The sequence below is a fragment of the Sinocyclocheilus anshuiensis genome, unplaced genomic scaffold (genome assembly GCF_001515605.1).
Source record: "Sinocyclocheilus anshuiensis isolate Anshui unplaced genomic scaffold, SAMN03320099.WGS_v1.1 scaffold1240, whole genome shotgun sequence".
NCBI classification, from domain to species: domain Eukaryota; kingdom Metazoa; phylum Chordata; class Actinopteri; order Cypriniformes; family Cyprinidae; genus Sinocyclocheilus; species Sinocyclocheilus anshuiensis.
The window spans coordinates 1058402-1079748 of record NW_015542555.1 but is presented as its reverse complement, the minus strand read 5'-3'; the positions used below and the strand labels follow the sequence as shown (position 1 = coordinate 1079748).

At 36.9% G+C, this 21347-nt stretch overlaps 1 pseudogene; it reads right to left on the bottom strand.

The window, feature by feature from the left end:
* The window catches only part of LOC107694348 (gamma-aminobutyric acid type B receptor subunit 1-like), a 128133-nt pseudogene that overhangs the window by 75786 nt on the left and 31000 nt on the right, over positions 1–21347 (bottom strand).

Sequence of the window (21347 nt, the reverse complement as noted above, 5' to 3'; positions counted from 1 at the left end):
ATCTATGTTTCATGTGAGCAGTCTGGAATGGAAGATTCCCTTACAGGATTAATTAGTCTTTACCTTATATTACCTTAATTTACCTTTATAAAGCATGCAGTCTTACCATTCATTTTTTATCTTGTCAGCAATGAAAAGATGGCAAGAACAGAACGTATCACCCTGAGAGACCAATTATATAATGCACAATATGCTCAAGGCCATCTGTAGTACTTCATAGTTGCATTAGGCAGTGATTTTCAAATGCATCAGCACTTTTGTGTCAACACCTTTTTAAAACAGCACAGGACAGTTTAAAGGTTTGAATTTACAGCTGTTTTGGTATGGTTTTTGTGTGTGTGTGTGTGTGTGTGTGTGTGTGTGTGTGTGTGTGTGTGTGTGTGTGTGTGTGAGAGTGTGTGTGCATGTGCACGTGTACTTGACCTAGCTTACTTTTGGGGACAAAACTGCTGAAAAACGTATCCAGATGTTAGCTAAATCTGACAAAAATTCCATTTTGAGAATGTCCTCAAAAGAATAAAATGGTTCAACTCTGTTCAGAATAGTATACTACTCTTGCTTGTTCTTCAGTATACACTAATGTTCAAAAGTTTAGGGTCACTGAGCTATTCAGCTAGGATGCATTAAATCAAAAGTGACAGTAAAGACAATTATAATGCTACAAAATATTTATTTTAATTAAATGCTGTTCTTCTGAATTTTCCATTCATCAAAGAATCCTGACAAAAAAAATGTATGACGATTTCCATAAAAAATATGAAGCAGCACAGCATAATAGGAAGATATGCTTCTTGAGCATCAAATCAGCATATTAGAATGATTTCTGAAGGATCATGTGACACTGAAAGCAGGAGTAATGATGCTGAAAATTCAGCTTTGCATCACTGGAATAAATTATATTTTAAAATATATTAACACAGAAAACAGTTATTTGAAAAAGTTATAATATTTCACAATATTAACATTTTTACTGTATTTTTGATCAAATCAATTCAGACGTGGTGAGCATAAGAGTCTTCTTTCAAAAACATAAAAAAATCTTACTGATCCCAAGTTTTTGAACATTAGTGTATCATGGAAATTATGTGCACTGGAAATGGAAGGTTAAGACGAGCAGCATTGTATTGTGGGATATAGTATTCCATGAATCCCAGGTATTTACCTGGATGACCTGCTGTTCTCCATCTGCCAATATGTGCATCAGACAGCAAAGCACACTTCATGGGATACCATATTCCACAATGCAATGCTGCTTGACCTTCCTAGTGTGATGAATTTATCAGATCAGCCGCAGTTTTGAACACCACATTCTTGACAGATTTAATATGATTATCTGAAATAGATGCTGAATTAATGAGGTCATGTGACAGCAGTGTGGCATATACTGTCTGAAATGCTTATCACAGTATTCTGCGTACTGTTTTTAATTCCTGAACACTGTATACTGCACACTATGCACTAATCCAGGGGTTTTCAATCTCTTATATGCCACGGACACCCAATTATGATCATTCTCATACGAGAGACCCCCATCCTAAAATTAAAAAGCCAGCTATTCATGTATACAGACTGTGAAAATTGATATTTTAAATAAGTGTAAAACATTATTTAGAGAACATTTTATTTTGTATTGTGCATACATTTTCTAATCACTACAGTATTGTATTTTTAGATTTATATATATATTTTTTTATATTATTATTTACCTAATTATGTTTTTACTTGCTTAACCTTTTATTTTCATTTTTTTACACTGATTTTCTCCGAACTTTTCTCTACCTTGTGGCCCCCGGAGTCAAACATCACCATAATCACTAATCACTCCCTTCTGAGGTACTGTTAGTGTAAGGTCATTTAAATCAGATTAATTTAAGAACAGATGTCAAAGAGAAGTTATGATTTATATGGTAGGTAAACATACACTGTGTGACTTTCTACGAAAAAATCTGACATATTTGTTGACATTTTAAAACATGACCAGATATATCTGGTTTCCTGATAAACAGATTTCCTACTGTTCGCACCAAAACAGTGACAAAACACCTCCATCACTTATGCATTTTTCACTCAGCATGACAGGATAGTAGGCTTTGGTGACATATTTGTGTGATCTATTGCGCATTCTGCTTTTAAACGCTCTGCTCTTCAACATCTCTTCCAAATTAAAGCACAGATGTATTCTGAATTTTAATGAATTCAACAAATAATGAGACACATTACACTTCATTCTTACTGGATGAGCTGTATTAGTATTAAAAGCTGCCCTAAAATTGGCAGAGCTGCTACAGTAGTAACTAAATTAACTAAATACTGTCAACATTAATAGTCTCCTCTATGTAGAAACTATGCCATGTGCTCAGTTCAGCCTGTGAATGTAGATGCAGACTAAAACAATGGCCAGGAATAACTCATAATCAGCTATTACTGACAGTCAACAGTCTTGAAAATATATGCGCTGGCACCTGATGAACATGCTGTATGCAAATGCACTGAATGTCCGGTAGGGTTGTGATAAGTATGGATGTAAACAATGAATTGCGAGTCATTTGTGAATTACAGTCTATGACAGATAGATAAGAAAAGGCTGAAATTAAGTTAAATATAAATATTAAATGAAAAATTTAACTTACAGAAAAAAAAGAAATGTTGCCGTGGCAGCTAAAATAAGTTTAAGTTGAAATACTAAAATTACATAAAATTAGATGAAAATGAAAGCTAAAAATAAATAAATACATGAATAAAAAATGACAAAATGCACACAGCAAAATGACTAAAGCTTAAGCTAAACTAAAATTAAAAGGAACACTGTAAATATAAAAATATAAAAAACTCGCATTTCACATTTACAAGTCAAAAATGATACTTTATATTTCTTACAAGTTCATTTAGACCTCATATAGTACATTCGCAGGTCATCATGACTTAAATCTTTCCTCTTTTTTTGTGCGCTTGCAAGACATAATGCTCCCAGCTGAACGTTTATGGCATCACATCACTGACCTAAAGCAATGTTTTCATTATTTTTATTTGTGAAGATGGATGAACTTGACTTGATTAAACAGGCTGCCATGTAAAGTCTGTTTTATAGGCACATTTTAGACCTTTGCAGATAGGGAATAGGGAGAAGAACATACAGCATTTACTGCGCTGGTTCAGGTCAGTCCATGTGCCGTCAGGGAGACACTTCCTGACCTTTGGTCCCACGATCACTCTGTTCCCTCTGCAGATATACTCGATTTCATAATCCACCGGCAACACCTGAACACTGCGGATCTGCATTCAGACACACAGAACACAGTTACAACAAATGTAACCGCTAATGCATACACGACCATCCAAAAGATAGATGTGAGTAAGATTATTTATTTATTTATTTGAAAGAAGGAAATTAATACTTTATATTAAATTGAATACTAACTTTAGTATCAAACTGATCAAAAGTGACAAAGACATTTTATAATGTTACAAAAGATTTGCGCTGAATGCTGCACTTTCTATTCATCAAAGAATCCTGAATAAATCTAACAGTTTCCATCAAAATTTGAAGCAGCACAACTGCACTTTTAATAATCAGAAATGTTTCTTGAGCAGCAAATCAGCATATTAGAATGATTTCTGAAGGATCATGTGACACTGAAGACTGGAGTAATGATGCTGAAAATTCAGCTTTGATCACATTACATTTGAAAATATATTCAAAATGATTTTTTTAAAATAATATTTCACAATATTACTGAATTTTAAATCAAATAAATGCAGCCTTGGTGAGCTTAAGAAACTTCCTTTCAAACATTAAAAAAATATTACTGACCTCAAATTGTTCAACAGCAGTGTAGTCCATCTAAACCCACACAGATATACGTTTAATACAATAAGTTACTAATAAATTAATTCTTCACACCTGTTCCTGTGTCAGACCCCTGTATCTGATCCCTCCATCTCTTGGTGGGCGAATGATAGCACAACCTGATGAAAAAGATATGTAAATAATCAAAGTTAATCACGCTTTCTAAAGGATTTCGTTCACATAATACTAATACAGTCACAGAAGTGCTACCACCATTTATCACAAACCGCAACGCTCATTTTGTCCATTAGATGGCGCACTCTCCTTTCTGAACATGTTACTCAGCAATGTCGACAGCCATGATGGAAGCTCGTGTTGTGAGTCGTTTAATCGTAGCTATCTCACCATTCCTGCCACTATAGTGAAACTGGATGGATATATATATATATTATCCTTCATTTCACAAGACAAAAAATTAATTGAGCTACATTCACTGTGGCTTCACTAGCAGAGCACATTGTAATCACAAACTACAAATGTGGCCCTATATAGTACTAGTAAACTCAAGAGCGCTAATTTTCCATTATATTTGAGTCATTCATGCCTCTAATCTGTGTAAATGTCTGAGTGTCCCCTGGGCTCAGGGCTCTGCCGGGTATATGCTGTCAGAATGAAAGAGCGGCGTAGCTGTAGCCTGTTATTACAGCCTGGTTCACCTACAGTGTCAGCAAATAATTACAGTCATCGCCAAACCCAGGGCCCAGGGGCATGACAGACCAGCATGACTGTGTGCATGTGTGTGTTACAGTCATTTTCTGTGTGAGGGTATTTTTAGGGACAAAAACAAGAGCGGCATTATCAAAATCAAATGCTGCCATTGGCTTGCTGTTTGCAGCTTTGAAGAGACTCGAGAGTCGTTTGAAATGCCAAGCCTACACAGCACACAGCATGTATTCTGGCATTCTGCACACTGTATTCAAGAAGACCATGTACACGTTGCTGCTAAATATGGCTGTCACTCCTCGACTGAATGCTTCATCCGGTTCTGTATGTGGAAGAGGTCAGGATGGTCAACTAGTCCTCAACAGCGGCACTTTTCAGGTGATTTAAAGGGAATGAATTTTGAGATGTAACTTCTCTTAGAGCAAGGTTATTATTCTTAACAAAAAGTATTAAAACATTTTTGTTAATGAAAATAAAGATTCAAAAAAAAGATTTCATTCAAAAAACTTTTAAAAAGTGAAATATTATTTTTTTTTAATTACAAACAATTAAATGCCTTTGCATATAACTGAGATAAGTTTGAATAGTTTGAACTAAATTACTAACAAGAAATACATTTTAAAAAACTGCAATAGAAATTATTTAAATCTAAATATTAACTCTAGAAATCTTAATAAAACTAATAAAGTAAATATAGTAACAAAATGAATTTAAAAAAATGAAAACTAATAAAAATGACTACAGCATATACTTTAAAAAATATTCAAATTAAAATGAAAACTAAAAATATAAAGATAAGCTAATTCAAAATATTAATAACATAACACTACATAAATGTTTCATATATATATATATATATATATATATATATATATGTCAGGTTTTACAGGGTTAAAGTCCCAATGCAACATCTCACATTTGTATCACATTTCAAAACAATTACTATCAAACACCAATATTTGGTAACATTTTATTTTAGCCATGGAGAGAGAAACTAAAGAGGAGAGTGAAAATGCCCACAAACCGCATATCATATACTGTATGTCTGAGGACATAACATAGTGTCCTTGTTACACATTACATGTACTTACTATATGTAGTGAAGCCAGGAAATTATGCATAATTCAAAGGAACTAACCCTAAACCTATAGGAAGTCCATGTAATTAATATTACTCAGTACTTATTTGTGTAATTACACCCTAGTGAGTTTGGTTACTGTAGACAACTGTATTATACATCTGAATTTCCTCCTAAACAAATGAGGAAGTAACAATCAAAGTGTCATGAAATCTGTGAAATTTGTGATTTAAGTGCATTAACAAAACATGATACCTGACTACTATGCCTCCATCGGTAGTCTTAATGTCATCAAAAATAATTAACGCCAATCAGGTTAAACTGTTGACTTCAATGTTTCTTGTTTACTACCTCTAGACACAAAACGTTGGCAATAGCTATTGCCTTGTTCAGTTATCTAAACTTTGCAGTGTGTATGTGCCTGACTTAGACAGATCAGGAGATACACTGTGACAAGGGATATTCCACAGGCTCTTATTGCTGTTCAACAGGCCATAGAACAGGACAATTATGCATGAGAGGATTACATACGTGAGGATTTATGTACTTATTATAGCTGTCAGACATCTAATAGTGTTGATATTGTGTTTCATTAGTCGTTCAGCTCAGGCAAAACAGACTAGCTAAGCTTGTAACATCTGAGATAGGAAGGATGCAATTAGAGCGGGATGGAGGAGACGTGAGAAAAAATTAAATTCTAGATGCTGACTGATGTGACCAGTGCATAAGACCTTTTTACACACCCGGAATATCAACACACTGCCGAGCAAACACAAACAAATAAAAACAAAGAGATGCACCTAGAAACGGACACACAAATCCTTTGAAATGCTCACACACACAATAAAAGTTGGGGATTAACTGAAATAAAATGAAATGTAAATATTTGATGAAAAACTAAAAGTGTTTTACTGAAATAAGTAAAATTGAAATAAAAAAATAAATTGAAGCTAAATAGAAATAAAACAAAAAACTAATAAAAATATCCAAAGCATTTAAAAAAATGTAAAAAAATTAAAATAAAAGCTCATTCTAATTGAATCTATTAATAAATTATATAGTACACTAAAATAACAGAACTGTTTACATTTTATAAAAATACTGGAAACACGGCACTGAAATGTATAAAATCAGATAAGTCATACTGAATGTCGCATCTATTGTAAATCAATAGTGAAATTATGTTTTGGCTGAGTTTACAGTTTGTTAATGTGAATGAGAAAAAAACTGCCTGCCACAAAATCCTTCAAAAAGAGTAAATAGACAATACATCTTCCTATCTATTGTCTTTGCAGGCTGCATGCAACAACAAACATACAGCACGACCAGTGTAGACTGCTTGCGAACAAATAACCCGCTGGTTCTTTTTAATAAATCAGTCAAAAAGACTGAATCAGTCTCATGAGTTTTCAGTTTGAACCTAAAACTAAAACTATTTAAAATTGTTTTCAGTAATTGAAATAAGGTTAACAAAGAAATTGTAAAAAATGTAACTTAAAAAAACACAAACTTAGTTGAAGTAAAATGGCTAAAACAGGAAAAAAAGAACCTAAAAATATGGGAGGTAACTTCCAATAAACTGTAAACAATCAGCGAAAGATTCGCTCTATGAAAGCATAATAAGCATTTTCAAAAACTGGGTACAATGAGGTGACATTATTTTACTCACCCTTCAACCACTGATCATTAAAAGAAAATGTTAAAGTGTAAAACCGTTAACAAATTACAACATACCATGAATAAAACCAAAAGACATTGCCTATTTCTGTAGTAATAGTATGGACTTGTTAAATTTTACTGTAGTAATATATGTCTATATTAAGTAACAATTGCATTTGAAAGCATCAGTGAGAAAACAAACCTAGAAAGAGACATGAGGATTTGGAGAGAAAAATGAGATATTCTTAGTGCATATCCATTAATTATTCATGGTTAATATCGTTAATTAAATCAGGAAAGCAGACCACAAATGCGCATTTTTCATGATGTTACGGCAGAATTGCAAAAGAAAAAATAATCAGGAGGAAAAGAATGCAGCGGAGTGAAAAGAGCTCTTGCCATAGACATTCTTGTTATATCATGTCACATTAAAATACCAAGCATTACATTATTCTCATGCCGTCTGTAAAATAGAACATGAAGGAAAATGTACAGCTCATTCAGTCGAACTGACGGATAAGGATGACTTGTAGTGCAACTTTATGATTTTAAATTATTTGTTTCAGTCTTTTTAAATGGGAACTTACTCAAACTGAAAGTGTCTCCCATAATATAAAACACAGTATGGCTTGTTAGTTAAAAGGTGGATAGAAATATTAAAAAATAAAAATAGTTACAAAAATAAAAATGACAAAAGCACATAACAAAATGACTAAAACTGAAACGTTTTTATAAAGAAGCAAATTCAATATATTAACAAATACTACCTCATATAACCAATATATAAACAATACTAAAATAACAGTGATATGAAGTCATGTCAATGAAGTCAAATATGAAGTCAAAGCTGTTTTATTTTACATGGAGTGGGTCACTTTATGGGGGCCATTTTTAAACCACATGACCAAACGAAATAAATAATCGTATAAATAATAGCTGACTGCTAATTTTAACAGTGACCAAACCAAAAACATATGCTTTTAGTGTTGCATCCACACCACTAGGTGTCAGTATAAGTATAAAACCATATTGGCCAGTGCAACGGAAACAATGTTTTCCCGAGGAATTGGGCTACTTTTTTACTGCTGCCAGGGTTTATTTTAATCGTGGGTTGAAGCGAAGGAAATGGAGAATTTAGAATGAAAGAAAGCGAATTTGGAATGATTTTAATGCAATTTTGATAGCCATTTTCCACCGGAATGTGATTGGGATAGTTTTGAGAACCATTTAGACTGGTTTTGTTACATACACCTGGCAACCCTGAAAGGAAACATCATATTACTGAGTGTACTTTTAATAATGAATATATATGTGACCCTGGACCACAAAACCAGTCTTAAGTAGCACGGGTATATTTGTAGCAATAGCCAACAATACATTGTGTGGGTCAAAATTATCAATTTTTCTTTTATGCCAAAAATCATTAGGATATTAAGTAAAGATCATGTTCCATGAAGATATTTTGTAAATTTCCTACCGTAAATATATCAAAACTTCATTTTTGATTAATAATATGCATTGCTAAGAACTTCATTTGGACAACTTTTGTAACAAATTACAAATGAAAACTATAAATGCACATGAAACAAGCATTGATTAAAAAGTTACATAAATCCACATATTATAAGAGCACACACATACAGTACACACCAAAGCTCTCAGACACAGACTTCAGCTCTCTCCATTACCTGCGGTCGTATTATGTGAGGCCACGGCGAGGGAAAAAGACCCGAGGAGAAGCGACAGAATAAACGAGAGGGCCATTCTTCCACCTGCAGATTGAGAGAAAGAGAGAGGCATTATCAGAGGAGGAATAAGTGAGTGTGAAAACAGAGGGTGGAGAGTGATTGTTTAAGGGTGTGAGATGAGTGTGAGAGGGGTTTCTGAAGGAGGAGAGGAAAGGAGGAAATACAGTAGGAGAAAGGAAAGGGGTGGAGGTTGAGAGAAGAAGGCATGGGGCGAGGAGAGAAGCAGAAGATCAGAAACAGCACTTGCGGACAGACGGCCCTTTTGAAATCTCTGAACAGCTGATCTCCTCTTCGAGATTCACAGTTAGTCTACCATGACCGAGCAAATGAGTCACTCGCGGCAGGGTGCTTTCCTTTACTCAGCCTACAGATCTGCTTAATATCTGCATCAAGGTGCGAGCACTGCCCTGCCTTTCCCCTTAATATTCCCTTTCCGCCTAGCTGCTTTCTGACTCAGACGCGCCAACAAGCACCATGGTCGGTGTAGATGGGGGAGGACAAGATGAATGATAGCTGTTGTTTCAGTCAGTGGGTATTGTGTATATATTGGTGTTGTTTTTGATGACAAGGGTCCCATTTTACTTGTAGCAGTATATGTATAGCAAATGAGATACATATACAGTATACGCTTGATCCTTGAATTTGATTGGCTGAGTGGCTTTTCTAAAATTATGGAATATTTTAACTGTACTGTACTTTGGTGGTGGAGGTTTTTTTTGGGGGGGGGGATTCTTTCTGTATATTAACTGATACTCCACTGATTAATTCGATAACACAGAGTCATTCAGGAACAATACAAGGGACTGTCTTGATGAGTGAATCATTAAATCATTGAAAATTAAATAAATTCATTTAACAACACTGATTCATTCAGGAATAAACGAAGCAAATGTCTTTTACTGAATGATTAACTCAACGGATTGATTCATTCGGGAATGAAGTAGATGAGTTGATGTATCTTTCACTTAATTTCTTTAAAAACACTCATTCATTCAGGGATGAAATAAGCTACTATCTTTGCGAGTAAGTTATTGAATGATAGACTCAACTGACTCATTAAACAACACAAATTCCTTCAGGCACAAGCAGGTGACTATATGAGTCCACTAGCTCAGCTGACTCCTTTAACAACACTGATTTATTCTGGATTTAAAAAGTCACTAGGTGCATCCCAAATCACATACTTATGCACTATTCTATGACATTTTTTTAGTATAAATAGTGTGAGTAGTGCGTTCACACTGAAAATTTCAAAACGAAAAAGTGCACTTAAATAACCGAAAAAAAAACTAAGTGTCACTGCTTCCGGGTCCAAACGCTCTATCAGATGCTACAAGAAAACAACAAATGGTACTAATATACACTGAGAATGTGATATAATACTACCAAAAAATTATAATCCTAACCTTTATCTCCATATACCGAAATCCCAGATGGCCAGATAGTGATTCATTTTTTTTATAAATCATTAAAATATTTGTATTTGGAACACTGTGAACACTGAGATTGTAGTGTACACTGTAAATTTTTAAATGTTCAGCTTAAATATGTAATATGAATAAATAGTGCTCATGAATGGCTGTTGAGTTGGTATTCTCAAGAGAAACGAGTAGAGGCTTGAACCCGGAAACAGCATTCCTTCGTTACGACTAAACAAGTGGATTACATCGCGAAGGGGGAGGGGCTATCAGACTCAGATTATTAATGATAAAATATAAAATTGATACACTGCATGGTTGACTACATAGTGCATAAGTACATAGTGTATAAGTGCATATAGTGTATAGTGCGTCATTTGGGACGCAGTTACTGTCTTCGTGAGTCAATGAATCGTTCACTTAATATGTACGAGTCAATTAATCTTTCACTTAATTCATTTAAAAACACTGATTCATTCAGGAACAAAACAAGCGACTGTCTTTACTCTTTATGATTAAGTTATTGAATAATTGATTCAAGTGACTCATTTACCTTATTCTGGAATTAAACAAGTGTCTGTCTTTACGAGTGAGTCAGTGAATCATTCACTTAATTGATTTGTTCAAAAACACAGACTCATTCATGAACTAAGCGACTGCCTTTATACATGAGTCAATGAATCACTGACTCAAGTGACTCATTAAAAACCACTCTGATTCATTCAGGAACAAAAACCCCACTGCTGTGCTCGGATATGCATGACGGTTGATTCTGATTTCCATTCAACAAAAAAGACAAAATAACTAGACATACTGTGTCTGAAATGTGGGTGAATTAAGAAAATCTTCCAGCAATGAAATTGTAATTTTGTGTTAATCTATATTAACATATAAAACAACTGACGAGTAACTCATTAAAGCTGAATTTTTCTTGCAGTTGGAGCTTGGCGAGTGTTAATTTTGAACCCAGTTGTCAACACTGAAGGGAACATTGTAAGCAAGATGTAATAGCAGGGCATGTTCATAAGCCCCTATAATGAGTGTGGAATTGCAGAGAAGCGAAAGAGAAACGTGTTTCAAAGAGCTGAAAAACCACAGAGCGACAAATCTGGGACGTAGGGCACGTAAACCACCGGCTTCGTACAAGGAACTGGAGCCAGCGCACACACATGTTCACATTCACTCACACACAATCTGATTAGACAGCCAACAATCAACCAGGACTAATCTACATAAATTAATTTCACCCAAATGATATGCTAATTTGAAATACAGGTAGCAAAGCAGGAAGACTCAACTCCACCATAACGCTTTACACTTCCTGCTCTGTAATCACAATGGAAGCAATTTCTAGAGATTATTCACGGCTTCTAACTGTTCTCAAAGGAGTATGAACGAGTATATGAGCCATAACACATTTCATCCCACACTATAAAAGCAGACGAGGCTTTCCGTTGTGGGAGCGCAGAGCACTGTAAAGACGGTCTTTGCATGAAAGGCGGGTTAGGATTAACTTTAGCGGGTTCAGGCAGCACAAGGAAAAATTTTCGTGAATGCACTGAACATATGGAATTGACAGAAAAAAAGCTAGCGTGCTGCCTTGCTGTCTACTGCTTACATTGGCAGCTGTCTTCTGAACGGCTGTGCACACAGGACATGTTCTTGCGTTTGGTCTGCACTCATTGCTGGTCTGTGGTAAATCTGGAATAGGCAAACATCTTTGTCCATTACAGCACATCTCACACCATGAGCATGTCATTTTTTAGATGCTATGTCAAGTTAAAAATAGTTTATGACATGCAGCACTGTAAATCAATGTCGGTTTTAAAACAATGGCCCAATTGGATGAACCTAAACACTGCTTATTTACATACACATATGCATATATGGGTAGTTGATGCATGTCCATGAATTTTTTTTTTTAATTAAATCAGTATTTTAGGTTAAAATGTACACAAAAGTGCATGGAAGATATAAGTTTAAGAAGCTATTTATTATGATTTTTAAACACTTTGATAAATGAACATTTTAAAAACACAAATATTTCATGTAGTCTTTCAAATTATATCAGCTCATTAAAACTGCATGCATAATAATTAGCAAAATGCCAGAACAACAAATTCCCAAACGTTTTTGATGTCAAGTAGGCTACCCACTAGCAAAGGTGTATGGGTGTTAATGCCGCTATAAACGTGCCTTCTGTTCAATTCTGTCACACTCCGTCTAGCTGTTTTTAATGCTAGGATGTGTCCTGTGTGAATGGGCCCTTAGGCATCATCCTATACAGAAATGTAACCACATAAGATGATTTAGAACGCTGTACATAAACCTGTGCGAGACACAATGCATAAAGAGTTCCTGATGTTAAGCACACAAGACTTGAAGAGTTTGACGTTAGCATGTTGCTAAGCTAACAACGTGATACTCTAAGCATTAAAAGCACAAAATATTAGGTAAAAGAGTACACTTTTGATTTTATTTACTTCCATTAAAAAGTTTTGTTTTGTCTTGACTCATCCACCATCTTAGATTTTCTTGGAGGTTGTTGCAATGCATTCTGAAATATATTTTTCAGGGAAGGATACATGCTGCCTGCATTTTGAAACAACTGTCATGCCTGTAGTGCACCTGTGATGCTAGTAGACAGCTTGCTAGGTTTTGGACAGCTGTTGACAGAGAGGGGCTCTGACGCTAGCTGTAGTGAAGAGGAGATTGTGACTGCTGCTTTGTTATGTGAAAATGAAGCTAATGAAAAGCGCTTGCAGTGCAGGGTGAATGTACACACACACACATACACACACAATCTGAAGACAGGGCTCCACCTGAGGCGCAAAACTGACCGCGTGGTAGCAAGCTCTTTCTCATCTCTCTCCTCCTCTTTCTAACATGTTCTCTCTCACTGGCTTGCTTTTTTCCAGGCCAGCATTGTTTCTTTTATTGCTTCCTTCCAAAATCACTGCTGTCTTTCTCCTTCCTCCCTATTCAGTCTTCTTTTATCTCTCTACAGAGCAATTACTCTCAATCTTTTCCCCTCCATCTTTCTAACTGGCTTGTCTCATGAAAACAACAAATCTTTCACTCAAACACCATACACTCATTATACGCAGCCTGATTGCGATACACTGCACTGAAATCGCAGCCATAACCCTACACATTTTTATTTACACCATCTTACAAATACATTTTCAAGACCGGGTAGGTACCATTTTAGGTATTGGCCATTGTGAAAGACATACTGTTTGCCTACTAATTTAAAAACTGGGGTGAAAACGTCCCCCTGCTTTGATTATGGTGGATATGGCCCTGGCGCGCACACATTCATGCACATTCACTTGGTAAATGACAGGTGACAATCTCTATATGGACACTGAAAGCAAAGCACGTCTCTTTCTGACTGGAAACCAAAGCTGAAAACTGCCTAATTCTGTTGCCAGGCAACCATTCATGTACCCTCCTTCCGTTTGCTCTTTGACTGCTGTCAGACTTTCTTGATGTTTTAACCCCCGGTGACATGCTGTCTCCCCCACGCCTCTGTAAACGAACCCTCTCAGCCATCTGACTGCAGAGGTGATGAGTGAACTCGACGGTTTCGCCGCAGTGTCTCATCAGTGCCTCATCTAGCGTGAATGTGTGGTTTAGCGGTTTGCACCTGTGTAGCTAATATTACCCACCATAGAAATAGTATAAGCATTTAAATTAGCATGAAATGTGGGACCTAAAAAGGGCACGGCTTACACTGTCAGAAATAATTGCCAAAACTGTACCTTTTTTGGATACAACAGCTTATCACTGGGTCAGTACCATTAAAAGGACAACTTTGTACCTTTTAAAGGTGCATGCATAGTAGAATCTGAGAGCAGTAATATTCATACTTAAAGGGATAGCTCACCCATAGCCATTGACTTCCATACTAAGGAAAAAATACTATGGAAGTCAATGGCTACCGTCAACTGTTGGTTTTTAACATTCTTCGAAATATCTTCTTTGATGTTCAGCAGAAGAAAGAAGCTCATACAGGTTTAAAACAACTTGAGGGTGCGTAAATGATCCCTTTAAAGCACTATTATGAACATTTAAGGTACAACATTGGGTGCTTCTCTAACGGAAGGCTGCATCCTACCGAGGCAGCGTCCTTCCTAGTTCAGTCCTTCAGAGTCTTGTAGGCTAGAGTCCTCCTCGGCATTAAAAGAGGCAGTCTAGTAAGTGTGCGTGGCTACGTCACATATGTTCCCGCCCTCACCGCCACGGCACGAAAATACTAATAAAACTTAGTTTTGGAAAAATACTTTGTATTACAAATCATTATATTATTTGGCTTTCTATTAATGCAATACAATAAATCACAGCTGTCTAGTCTCCCAGTGGTTTACATTATTGGCAGTTTAGCATTTAGTGAGTAATTTACACCAAAACAAAAAAATAACATGCTTTCATGTCCGAAAACATTATTTTTGTCTTACATTTCATAATAAATTCAGACAAGCTCAGTACTGAATCGTTTGTCGTCAGTTTATTTTCATGAAATGGAAGGGTACAAAGGATTGTGGGGGATTGAAGGTTGCAAAGGATACATCCCATGCATCCTTCAAATTCATCTGAATGAAGGACGCGAAACGAAGGCTGCCTCCCAAGGATCCTTGCGATTCAGCAACGTTTGATGACGTGGCAGCCGAGATATGCAGCCTTCGGAGGATGCAGCCTTCCATTTGAGAAACACCCATTGTCCTTCTAAGCTGAACTCCTAAAGGTACAATTTTTGCACATTTTTTTGTGTAGCAGCATTGACACTGGCTGTAATTGTTCAGTGTGATCAGATTAAAGTATATATTTTTAGTGCTATCACGATTAATCCCACCTAACATTAAAGTTTTTAAATATACTTTTATATTGCAATAATTTCACATGCAATCTTTAAATTAATATAGAAACAACAATATTTTTAATGTTTGTTTATTGGCATCTTTTTTATGACTGAAGGCAAGCATCACTGATACCACTACTACTGATGTCTCTAAGATATTGTTCTTTTTCCCTCATTTTTAACCATTGCCTACAACATAATTGAGAGCTATCAATTTTAAAATTTATTAGACTTTAAAAAAATAACAACTTCTAATTTAAGTGAACTTAAATCAGTCTTCACATATAATAAATGTCATACTGTGCCCTTCAGCAAGTAGGATATATACAGAAATTGAATAAAGTTATCAAACACTAAATTCTAAATTAAATATAGATGAATCCTTAAAGCTACAAAAGTTATTGATGTTTTCCTTTTGTTCTTTGATTAACTGACATCACAGCAGCTGGGTTATTAGGTTATTTGGCTGATATTACTTTAAGAGTTATGAGTTACTATAAGAGTTTAATATTACTTTAATTCAGCCGCTGCTGAATGTGACGCGGATCTGACATGCATTGTATTTTCTCAGAACCCTTTACCTTTTCTGACCCGCTTCAGGTCTTAAAGTCTTTACTAATGAGCTGACGAGTTGAATCGGGTGTGTTAGATGAGGGAGATCGTGCTGGTGTGCTCCAGGACAATTATGTTCTTAAATGTGAATCATATAACAAATACTTACATGCATGTACAGTTTTAAGGCCGCTTTAATCGTCTTTTGGTAACTACATGACTTAACTGACGAGATACGACATTGCATGCTCGTAGTTTCTTTTGTGCTTTATATACAGTGTGCCGGCGCATTTGTTTGTGCAACTGAAGAGGTGGAGGTACAAGCACAATATAACAGCTGATAGAACAGGAAAAATTGTTTTTACTGACAACATCTCATCTGACTGCAGTTCACTGATGTTCTACTGAAGCTCCTCGTCACCTGTACCCTTTTCCTCACTTGTTTGACTATTGCCTGGTGCTGAGGTGAAGTTGAAATGCGTGTCTGAAAAGTCTCCTGTTTGATGTGGTCATAAAGATGTTCTGCTTCAAAATAAACGCAATTCTTGTCAAGAAAAAAAGAGACAGAAGTTAGCAGTTGTAAGTACGGGTGGCCAACCCTAGCTACGCCCCGGCATTAAATATTTTTAACGCCGTTAAACTGCAAAATTAATCGCATGTGTTAACTTGCTAATTTTGACAGCACTAATATTTCTACATTGTCTGAAGTATATGTAAGCAGTGTTTTCCAATGTAAAACTGGCTATCATCATGCTTGGGTGTAGCTTATCAGTAGCTAAAGTGTTCTGTGTGATTTTTAGCACATTACTATCCAATTACTAAGGGGTTCTAGGTGGTATCTAGGACATTTTGGGTGGTTTGTAGGTGGAACCGCTTCCTGATCCAAGTTAAAAGAGTCCACCCTAAAGTATACTTCCCTTGTTCGTGTTCCAGTCTGTGGGACGTAATTTTCGCCTTCAGCACATTCTGCTGATGTCCATGCACACATCTGTGTAGAGCCTGATTTTTGTGTCCGGACTTGTGCCAGCAGTAGTGAATGTGCGAGTGATTTGACCACTTTAAAACAAAGGTCCACTAGTGCGCACCGGTGTATCCACGCTCTCTCTGTCAATGGAGTATGCTTTGAAAGGCTTGTGTGCTCAGCTGTGTGCGAGACAGAGCGGAATGCGGAAAATGAAGTACACCTGGGCCTTTAGGCCTGTGATATTCTGGTCTCTAGATAACTTGCTGAAAAAAAAAAAACTAAGCTGGTTTGCTGTTGTTTGCAGGTCCCAGCCTGGCCAGGCAGGTGTTTAGCTGGGTGAATAATATAGCTGAAAAGTGCCCACAACTGCTCTGAAATCAGCCAATAGACTAGATACAAATGAGTTTAGACAAGATGCACATTAAATATCGCATGCGATTTATCGTGCAGCCCTAGACTGGATTAAGATGCTTTTTCAGCAGGTTATGGTTTGGGTCTCTCCCTTCATCTAAGTGTAACTGGTCTTACTCGCACTGCTCTGAGCGGGATTCAAACCAGCATCGACCGACATGGGAAATGGCTAACAAGGATGCTAAAGACCACAGCCTCTAGTGTGTAGTGTGCCTCTTGAGTGCAAGGGAATGATATTTATCTGCACGGCTCTTACCAGCTGGTCTACAATACACTCACCTCCCTAAACCTCACTCCCCGGGTCACGGCACCAATATAGCTGGTGAGTAAGAAGCATGATTTCTTCCCAAAACAGTTACATGCAAACCCGCCTTAAAAGTTCAGACATCGATTCTGTTCAGAGTTCAGAATATCAGAATCAGAATCAGAATGAGCTTTATTGCCAGGTATGTTTACACATACGAGGATTTTTTTTTCGTGACAGAAGCTTCCACAGTGTAACAGAATGACAGTGACAGGACAAAAAAACACAGATAATAAAAAATAGAACAAGTAAATAAGGTATAAAAATATACAAATCGACAATTGTATGTACAGGTATATAACAATAGACAGTTGTATGTACAGGTATATTATGTGAAATTGAAAATATCATGGATGGATCTGATTTTGACAAACAGTAAGCTATTTATCAAGATTACATTTCACTAACGTTTCACTTTGGTAGTCCACTTTAGACATTCTACCAGCAGTAATAGTAGACATTCTGTTATTAGTAACTTTGCAACTTCATGTCAACTACCAGTCATTGGAGTATTAGTATACTGTCTACTTCATACCTAACACTTTATTCTGATGGTGTCCCTACAATTATTCTACTGACTTATCAAGTAACTTTTCAAGTACATGTCAATTTATTCTACGAACCCTAAACCTAACCTAACAGTCTACTAATACTGTAATGAGAGTTAGTTGACATGCAGTTGTTAAGTTGCTTATAGTTAGTTGAATGTCTAAAGCGGACTATCAAAAAGTGTTACCCAACACTATATACAGTGTTGGGGGTAATGCAATACGCGTAACGCGAGTAACGCGAGTTATGTAATCAGATTACTTTTTTCAAGTAACTAGGAAAGTAACAAATTACTTTTAAATTAACAACAAAATATTTACATTTACATTTAGTCATTTAGCAGACGCTTTTATCCAAAGTGACTTACAAATGAGGACAATAAAAGCAGTCAAAACTAACAAAAGAGCAACAATATATAAGTGCAAATGACAAGTCTTGGTTAGCCTAACGCAGTACACGTAGCAAGGTGTATATATATATATATATTGTGGCGAGTATCCCGAGTCCAGATTAGCGTCACCCTGATCACCGACGCACAACACCTGTGCGCGATGAGTGGCGCACCTGGAGCTCGTTCCCGCTGGCCTTAAAAGCCAGGAGAACAGACACCAGCGGGAAGGCACCCCGGAGCTCCAGGCGACATTAATGCTTGTTTCTCCTTGTTCACAGACTCCGAAGGCACCCTGGGAGAGGGATCTGCACCACGGCACTTCACCCCACGAGCACCACGCTGAGACGGGCACCGAGCACCATTCATCAGAGCACGTGTGATCAGTGTGTGGGCAAATAAATCACCCTCCGGGGCTCTTTCGATCAGTACCGAGTCTGTGTTCTCATTCACCCCGCGTCAATATATATACAACGAAATTAGCACAACATATCAAAAACAAGCCGCAACACAACTAAATTAGCAGAACACAACAGAAACAAGTTGCAACACAACGAAATTAGCACAATACAACAAAAATTAGTCCTATGCATTGTGTTGTGGTGATTTCGTTATGTTGTGCACTACTGGGCCACTGTAAAAAGGACCTTTACAGTTGCCAAAAACATAACCTTCGGGTTTTTTGTTATTAAAAACAAATAAGCAAGCCCAGCCCAACTGGTTCATCTATGACCAATAGTAATATTGATGACTGCCTTAGAAAGCACCAATTACACTTTTAGAGTGCAAAGGTCTCCAATAAAACAAATAGGGGGTCATCAAATGCCTCTCATGGGGACGACCCTTTTGGAAACAGATATTAGTTAGCGACAATCGCTCCCCAGTGTTGCTGCAGCACACAGTCTGCTGTCACTTCCTGTGAAATGCACAATGAATGATGGGAAACTGTCACTGACCTCCTCCTTGTCATCGACCTGTTCGCTAACTGATAAGGGCGATGAAGGCCTGACAACCTGACTGATGTAAATCTGGGTGGGGGGAGCACAGACCGCCAGGAAGTGAGTGTGTGTGAGCCTCTTAACAAAGGACACATATTCTCTGGGGCAATTCCGCTATGTACGGTCATAAAACCAAACGGAAGTGAGGTAAACTCTTTATTCCATGATGCATCTCAGCGTAAGCCGCCTTCCTCCTTTGTTAATGCGCCTAAATCTGCAGGATTCAAAGGGAAGTTCAAAGATGTCAATTCTAATTCCTCCAAAATCACAGATGTCTGAGTTTGGAAGCTTGGCTGGTGGAGTACGTGACCAGACGTTGAGGGATGTAATTCAAGCTGGCAGAACATGAAGCCAATAAGCCACAGCACATAACACAGTCAATAATTATTGGGTGAGAGAGAAGCCTTGCTGATGTATCCATCCGTCCTGGACCTGGATCTATAGCACATGTGCAAATAGATTGTGATGACCTCACAACCCCACTATACACACACAAAAACAAGTGCTCTGGTAAGTACTCATCGAAATACTTTTGTATGATCTTACCATACAGAGACATGCCATATGTGCCTACTGTTAAAAAAGACTGGCTTAGGACACAAGTGAATGCTGGGCATCAGACACTGGCCCACAGGATGGGTTTCTACTATGTCCTCATCAGCTTTCCTAAAGGATATTTCACCCAAAAAGTGAAAGTCCGTCATTATTTACTCACCTTCATTCAGTAAAAAAAAAAAAAAAAAAGTATAATTTTCTTCTATGGAACAAAACAGGAGATGGAAATTAAAGCAAATGCCAAGCAAAGGCCAAGCTCCAAAAAACGCCATATGTAGTCACAAATATATTTAAACATAACACATGCACCAGGTTTGACACAATAATGATGCCAAAGCCCACTGGTTCCAAGATTGTTATTGTTTAACTAAAATTAAAATGATTAAAAATCATTGAAATAAAGCTGAAAATAAATAAAATACAAATATACAATGAAAAATGTCAACTTAAAAAACAAGTTTACATTGAAGTACTAAATTACTAAAACTTGAATAAAAATATATTTAAGCTAAATAGAAATATCTAAAAAAAAAAACTAAAACAAAAGCACATTAAATCACTAAAATGTATAATGACATTAAAATGAAAACTGAAAATATTAAATTCAAAAGAGTAATAAATGTTATAAATAAATACTAAACTAATATTAAAATACCACTGATTGGTTCTCATATACGTTGTAACCAAATTTTCAATAAAATTCACATAAATTCCAGGTTGTTCCTCTCACATTGTCAGACTCTGTTCCATGTTTTGTGTGTGTCTTGCTCCCCATGTGCCTTCCTATGCCCTTATTTGGTTAGTTTCCTGATCCTGTCCTGATTAGTTTAGTTCATTTGTCCCAGGTGTTTCCCATGATGGTTCATTGATCCCAGGTGTGTCTCGTCATCCCCTCCTCCTGTGTGTATTTAAAGTGTTCCCAGTCCCTAGTTCTCTGTCCGCTGTGAACGTTTTAGTGTAAACGTCTTCCTGAGTTCGTCTCCCTTGGTTCCTGTAAATAAAGTCTTATCAACATATTCTCTAGCATCTCCTCGTCCCTCGTGTGTGTGCAACGTGACAGAACAGCGGACCGAACAGTAAGCTGCATCCCTTCCCCGTGTTTGATTTCCGGTTTTTGTAAGTTTTTGTTTTGCCCTTTTTTTCCCGTGCGCTCCTCCACATCCCCATATGGAGGAGCGGTTAATGTTCATCTCAGTGGCTCAAGCGAGCGCAGACCCCGTCGTCTTCGCGAGGGCGTTTGTGCCGCTCGCCCTCGCCAGCTCCCTCGAGGGGGAAACCCTCGCGACGCTGTTCCGGATCGGGATGACGTTCCACCATCCCACGGAGCTCCCAGACACCACCAACCTCGGCTG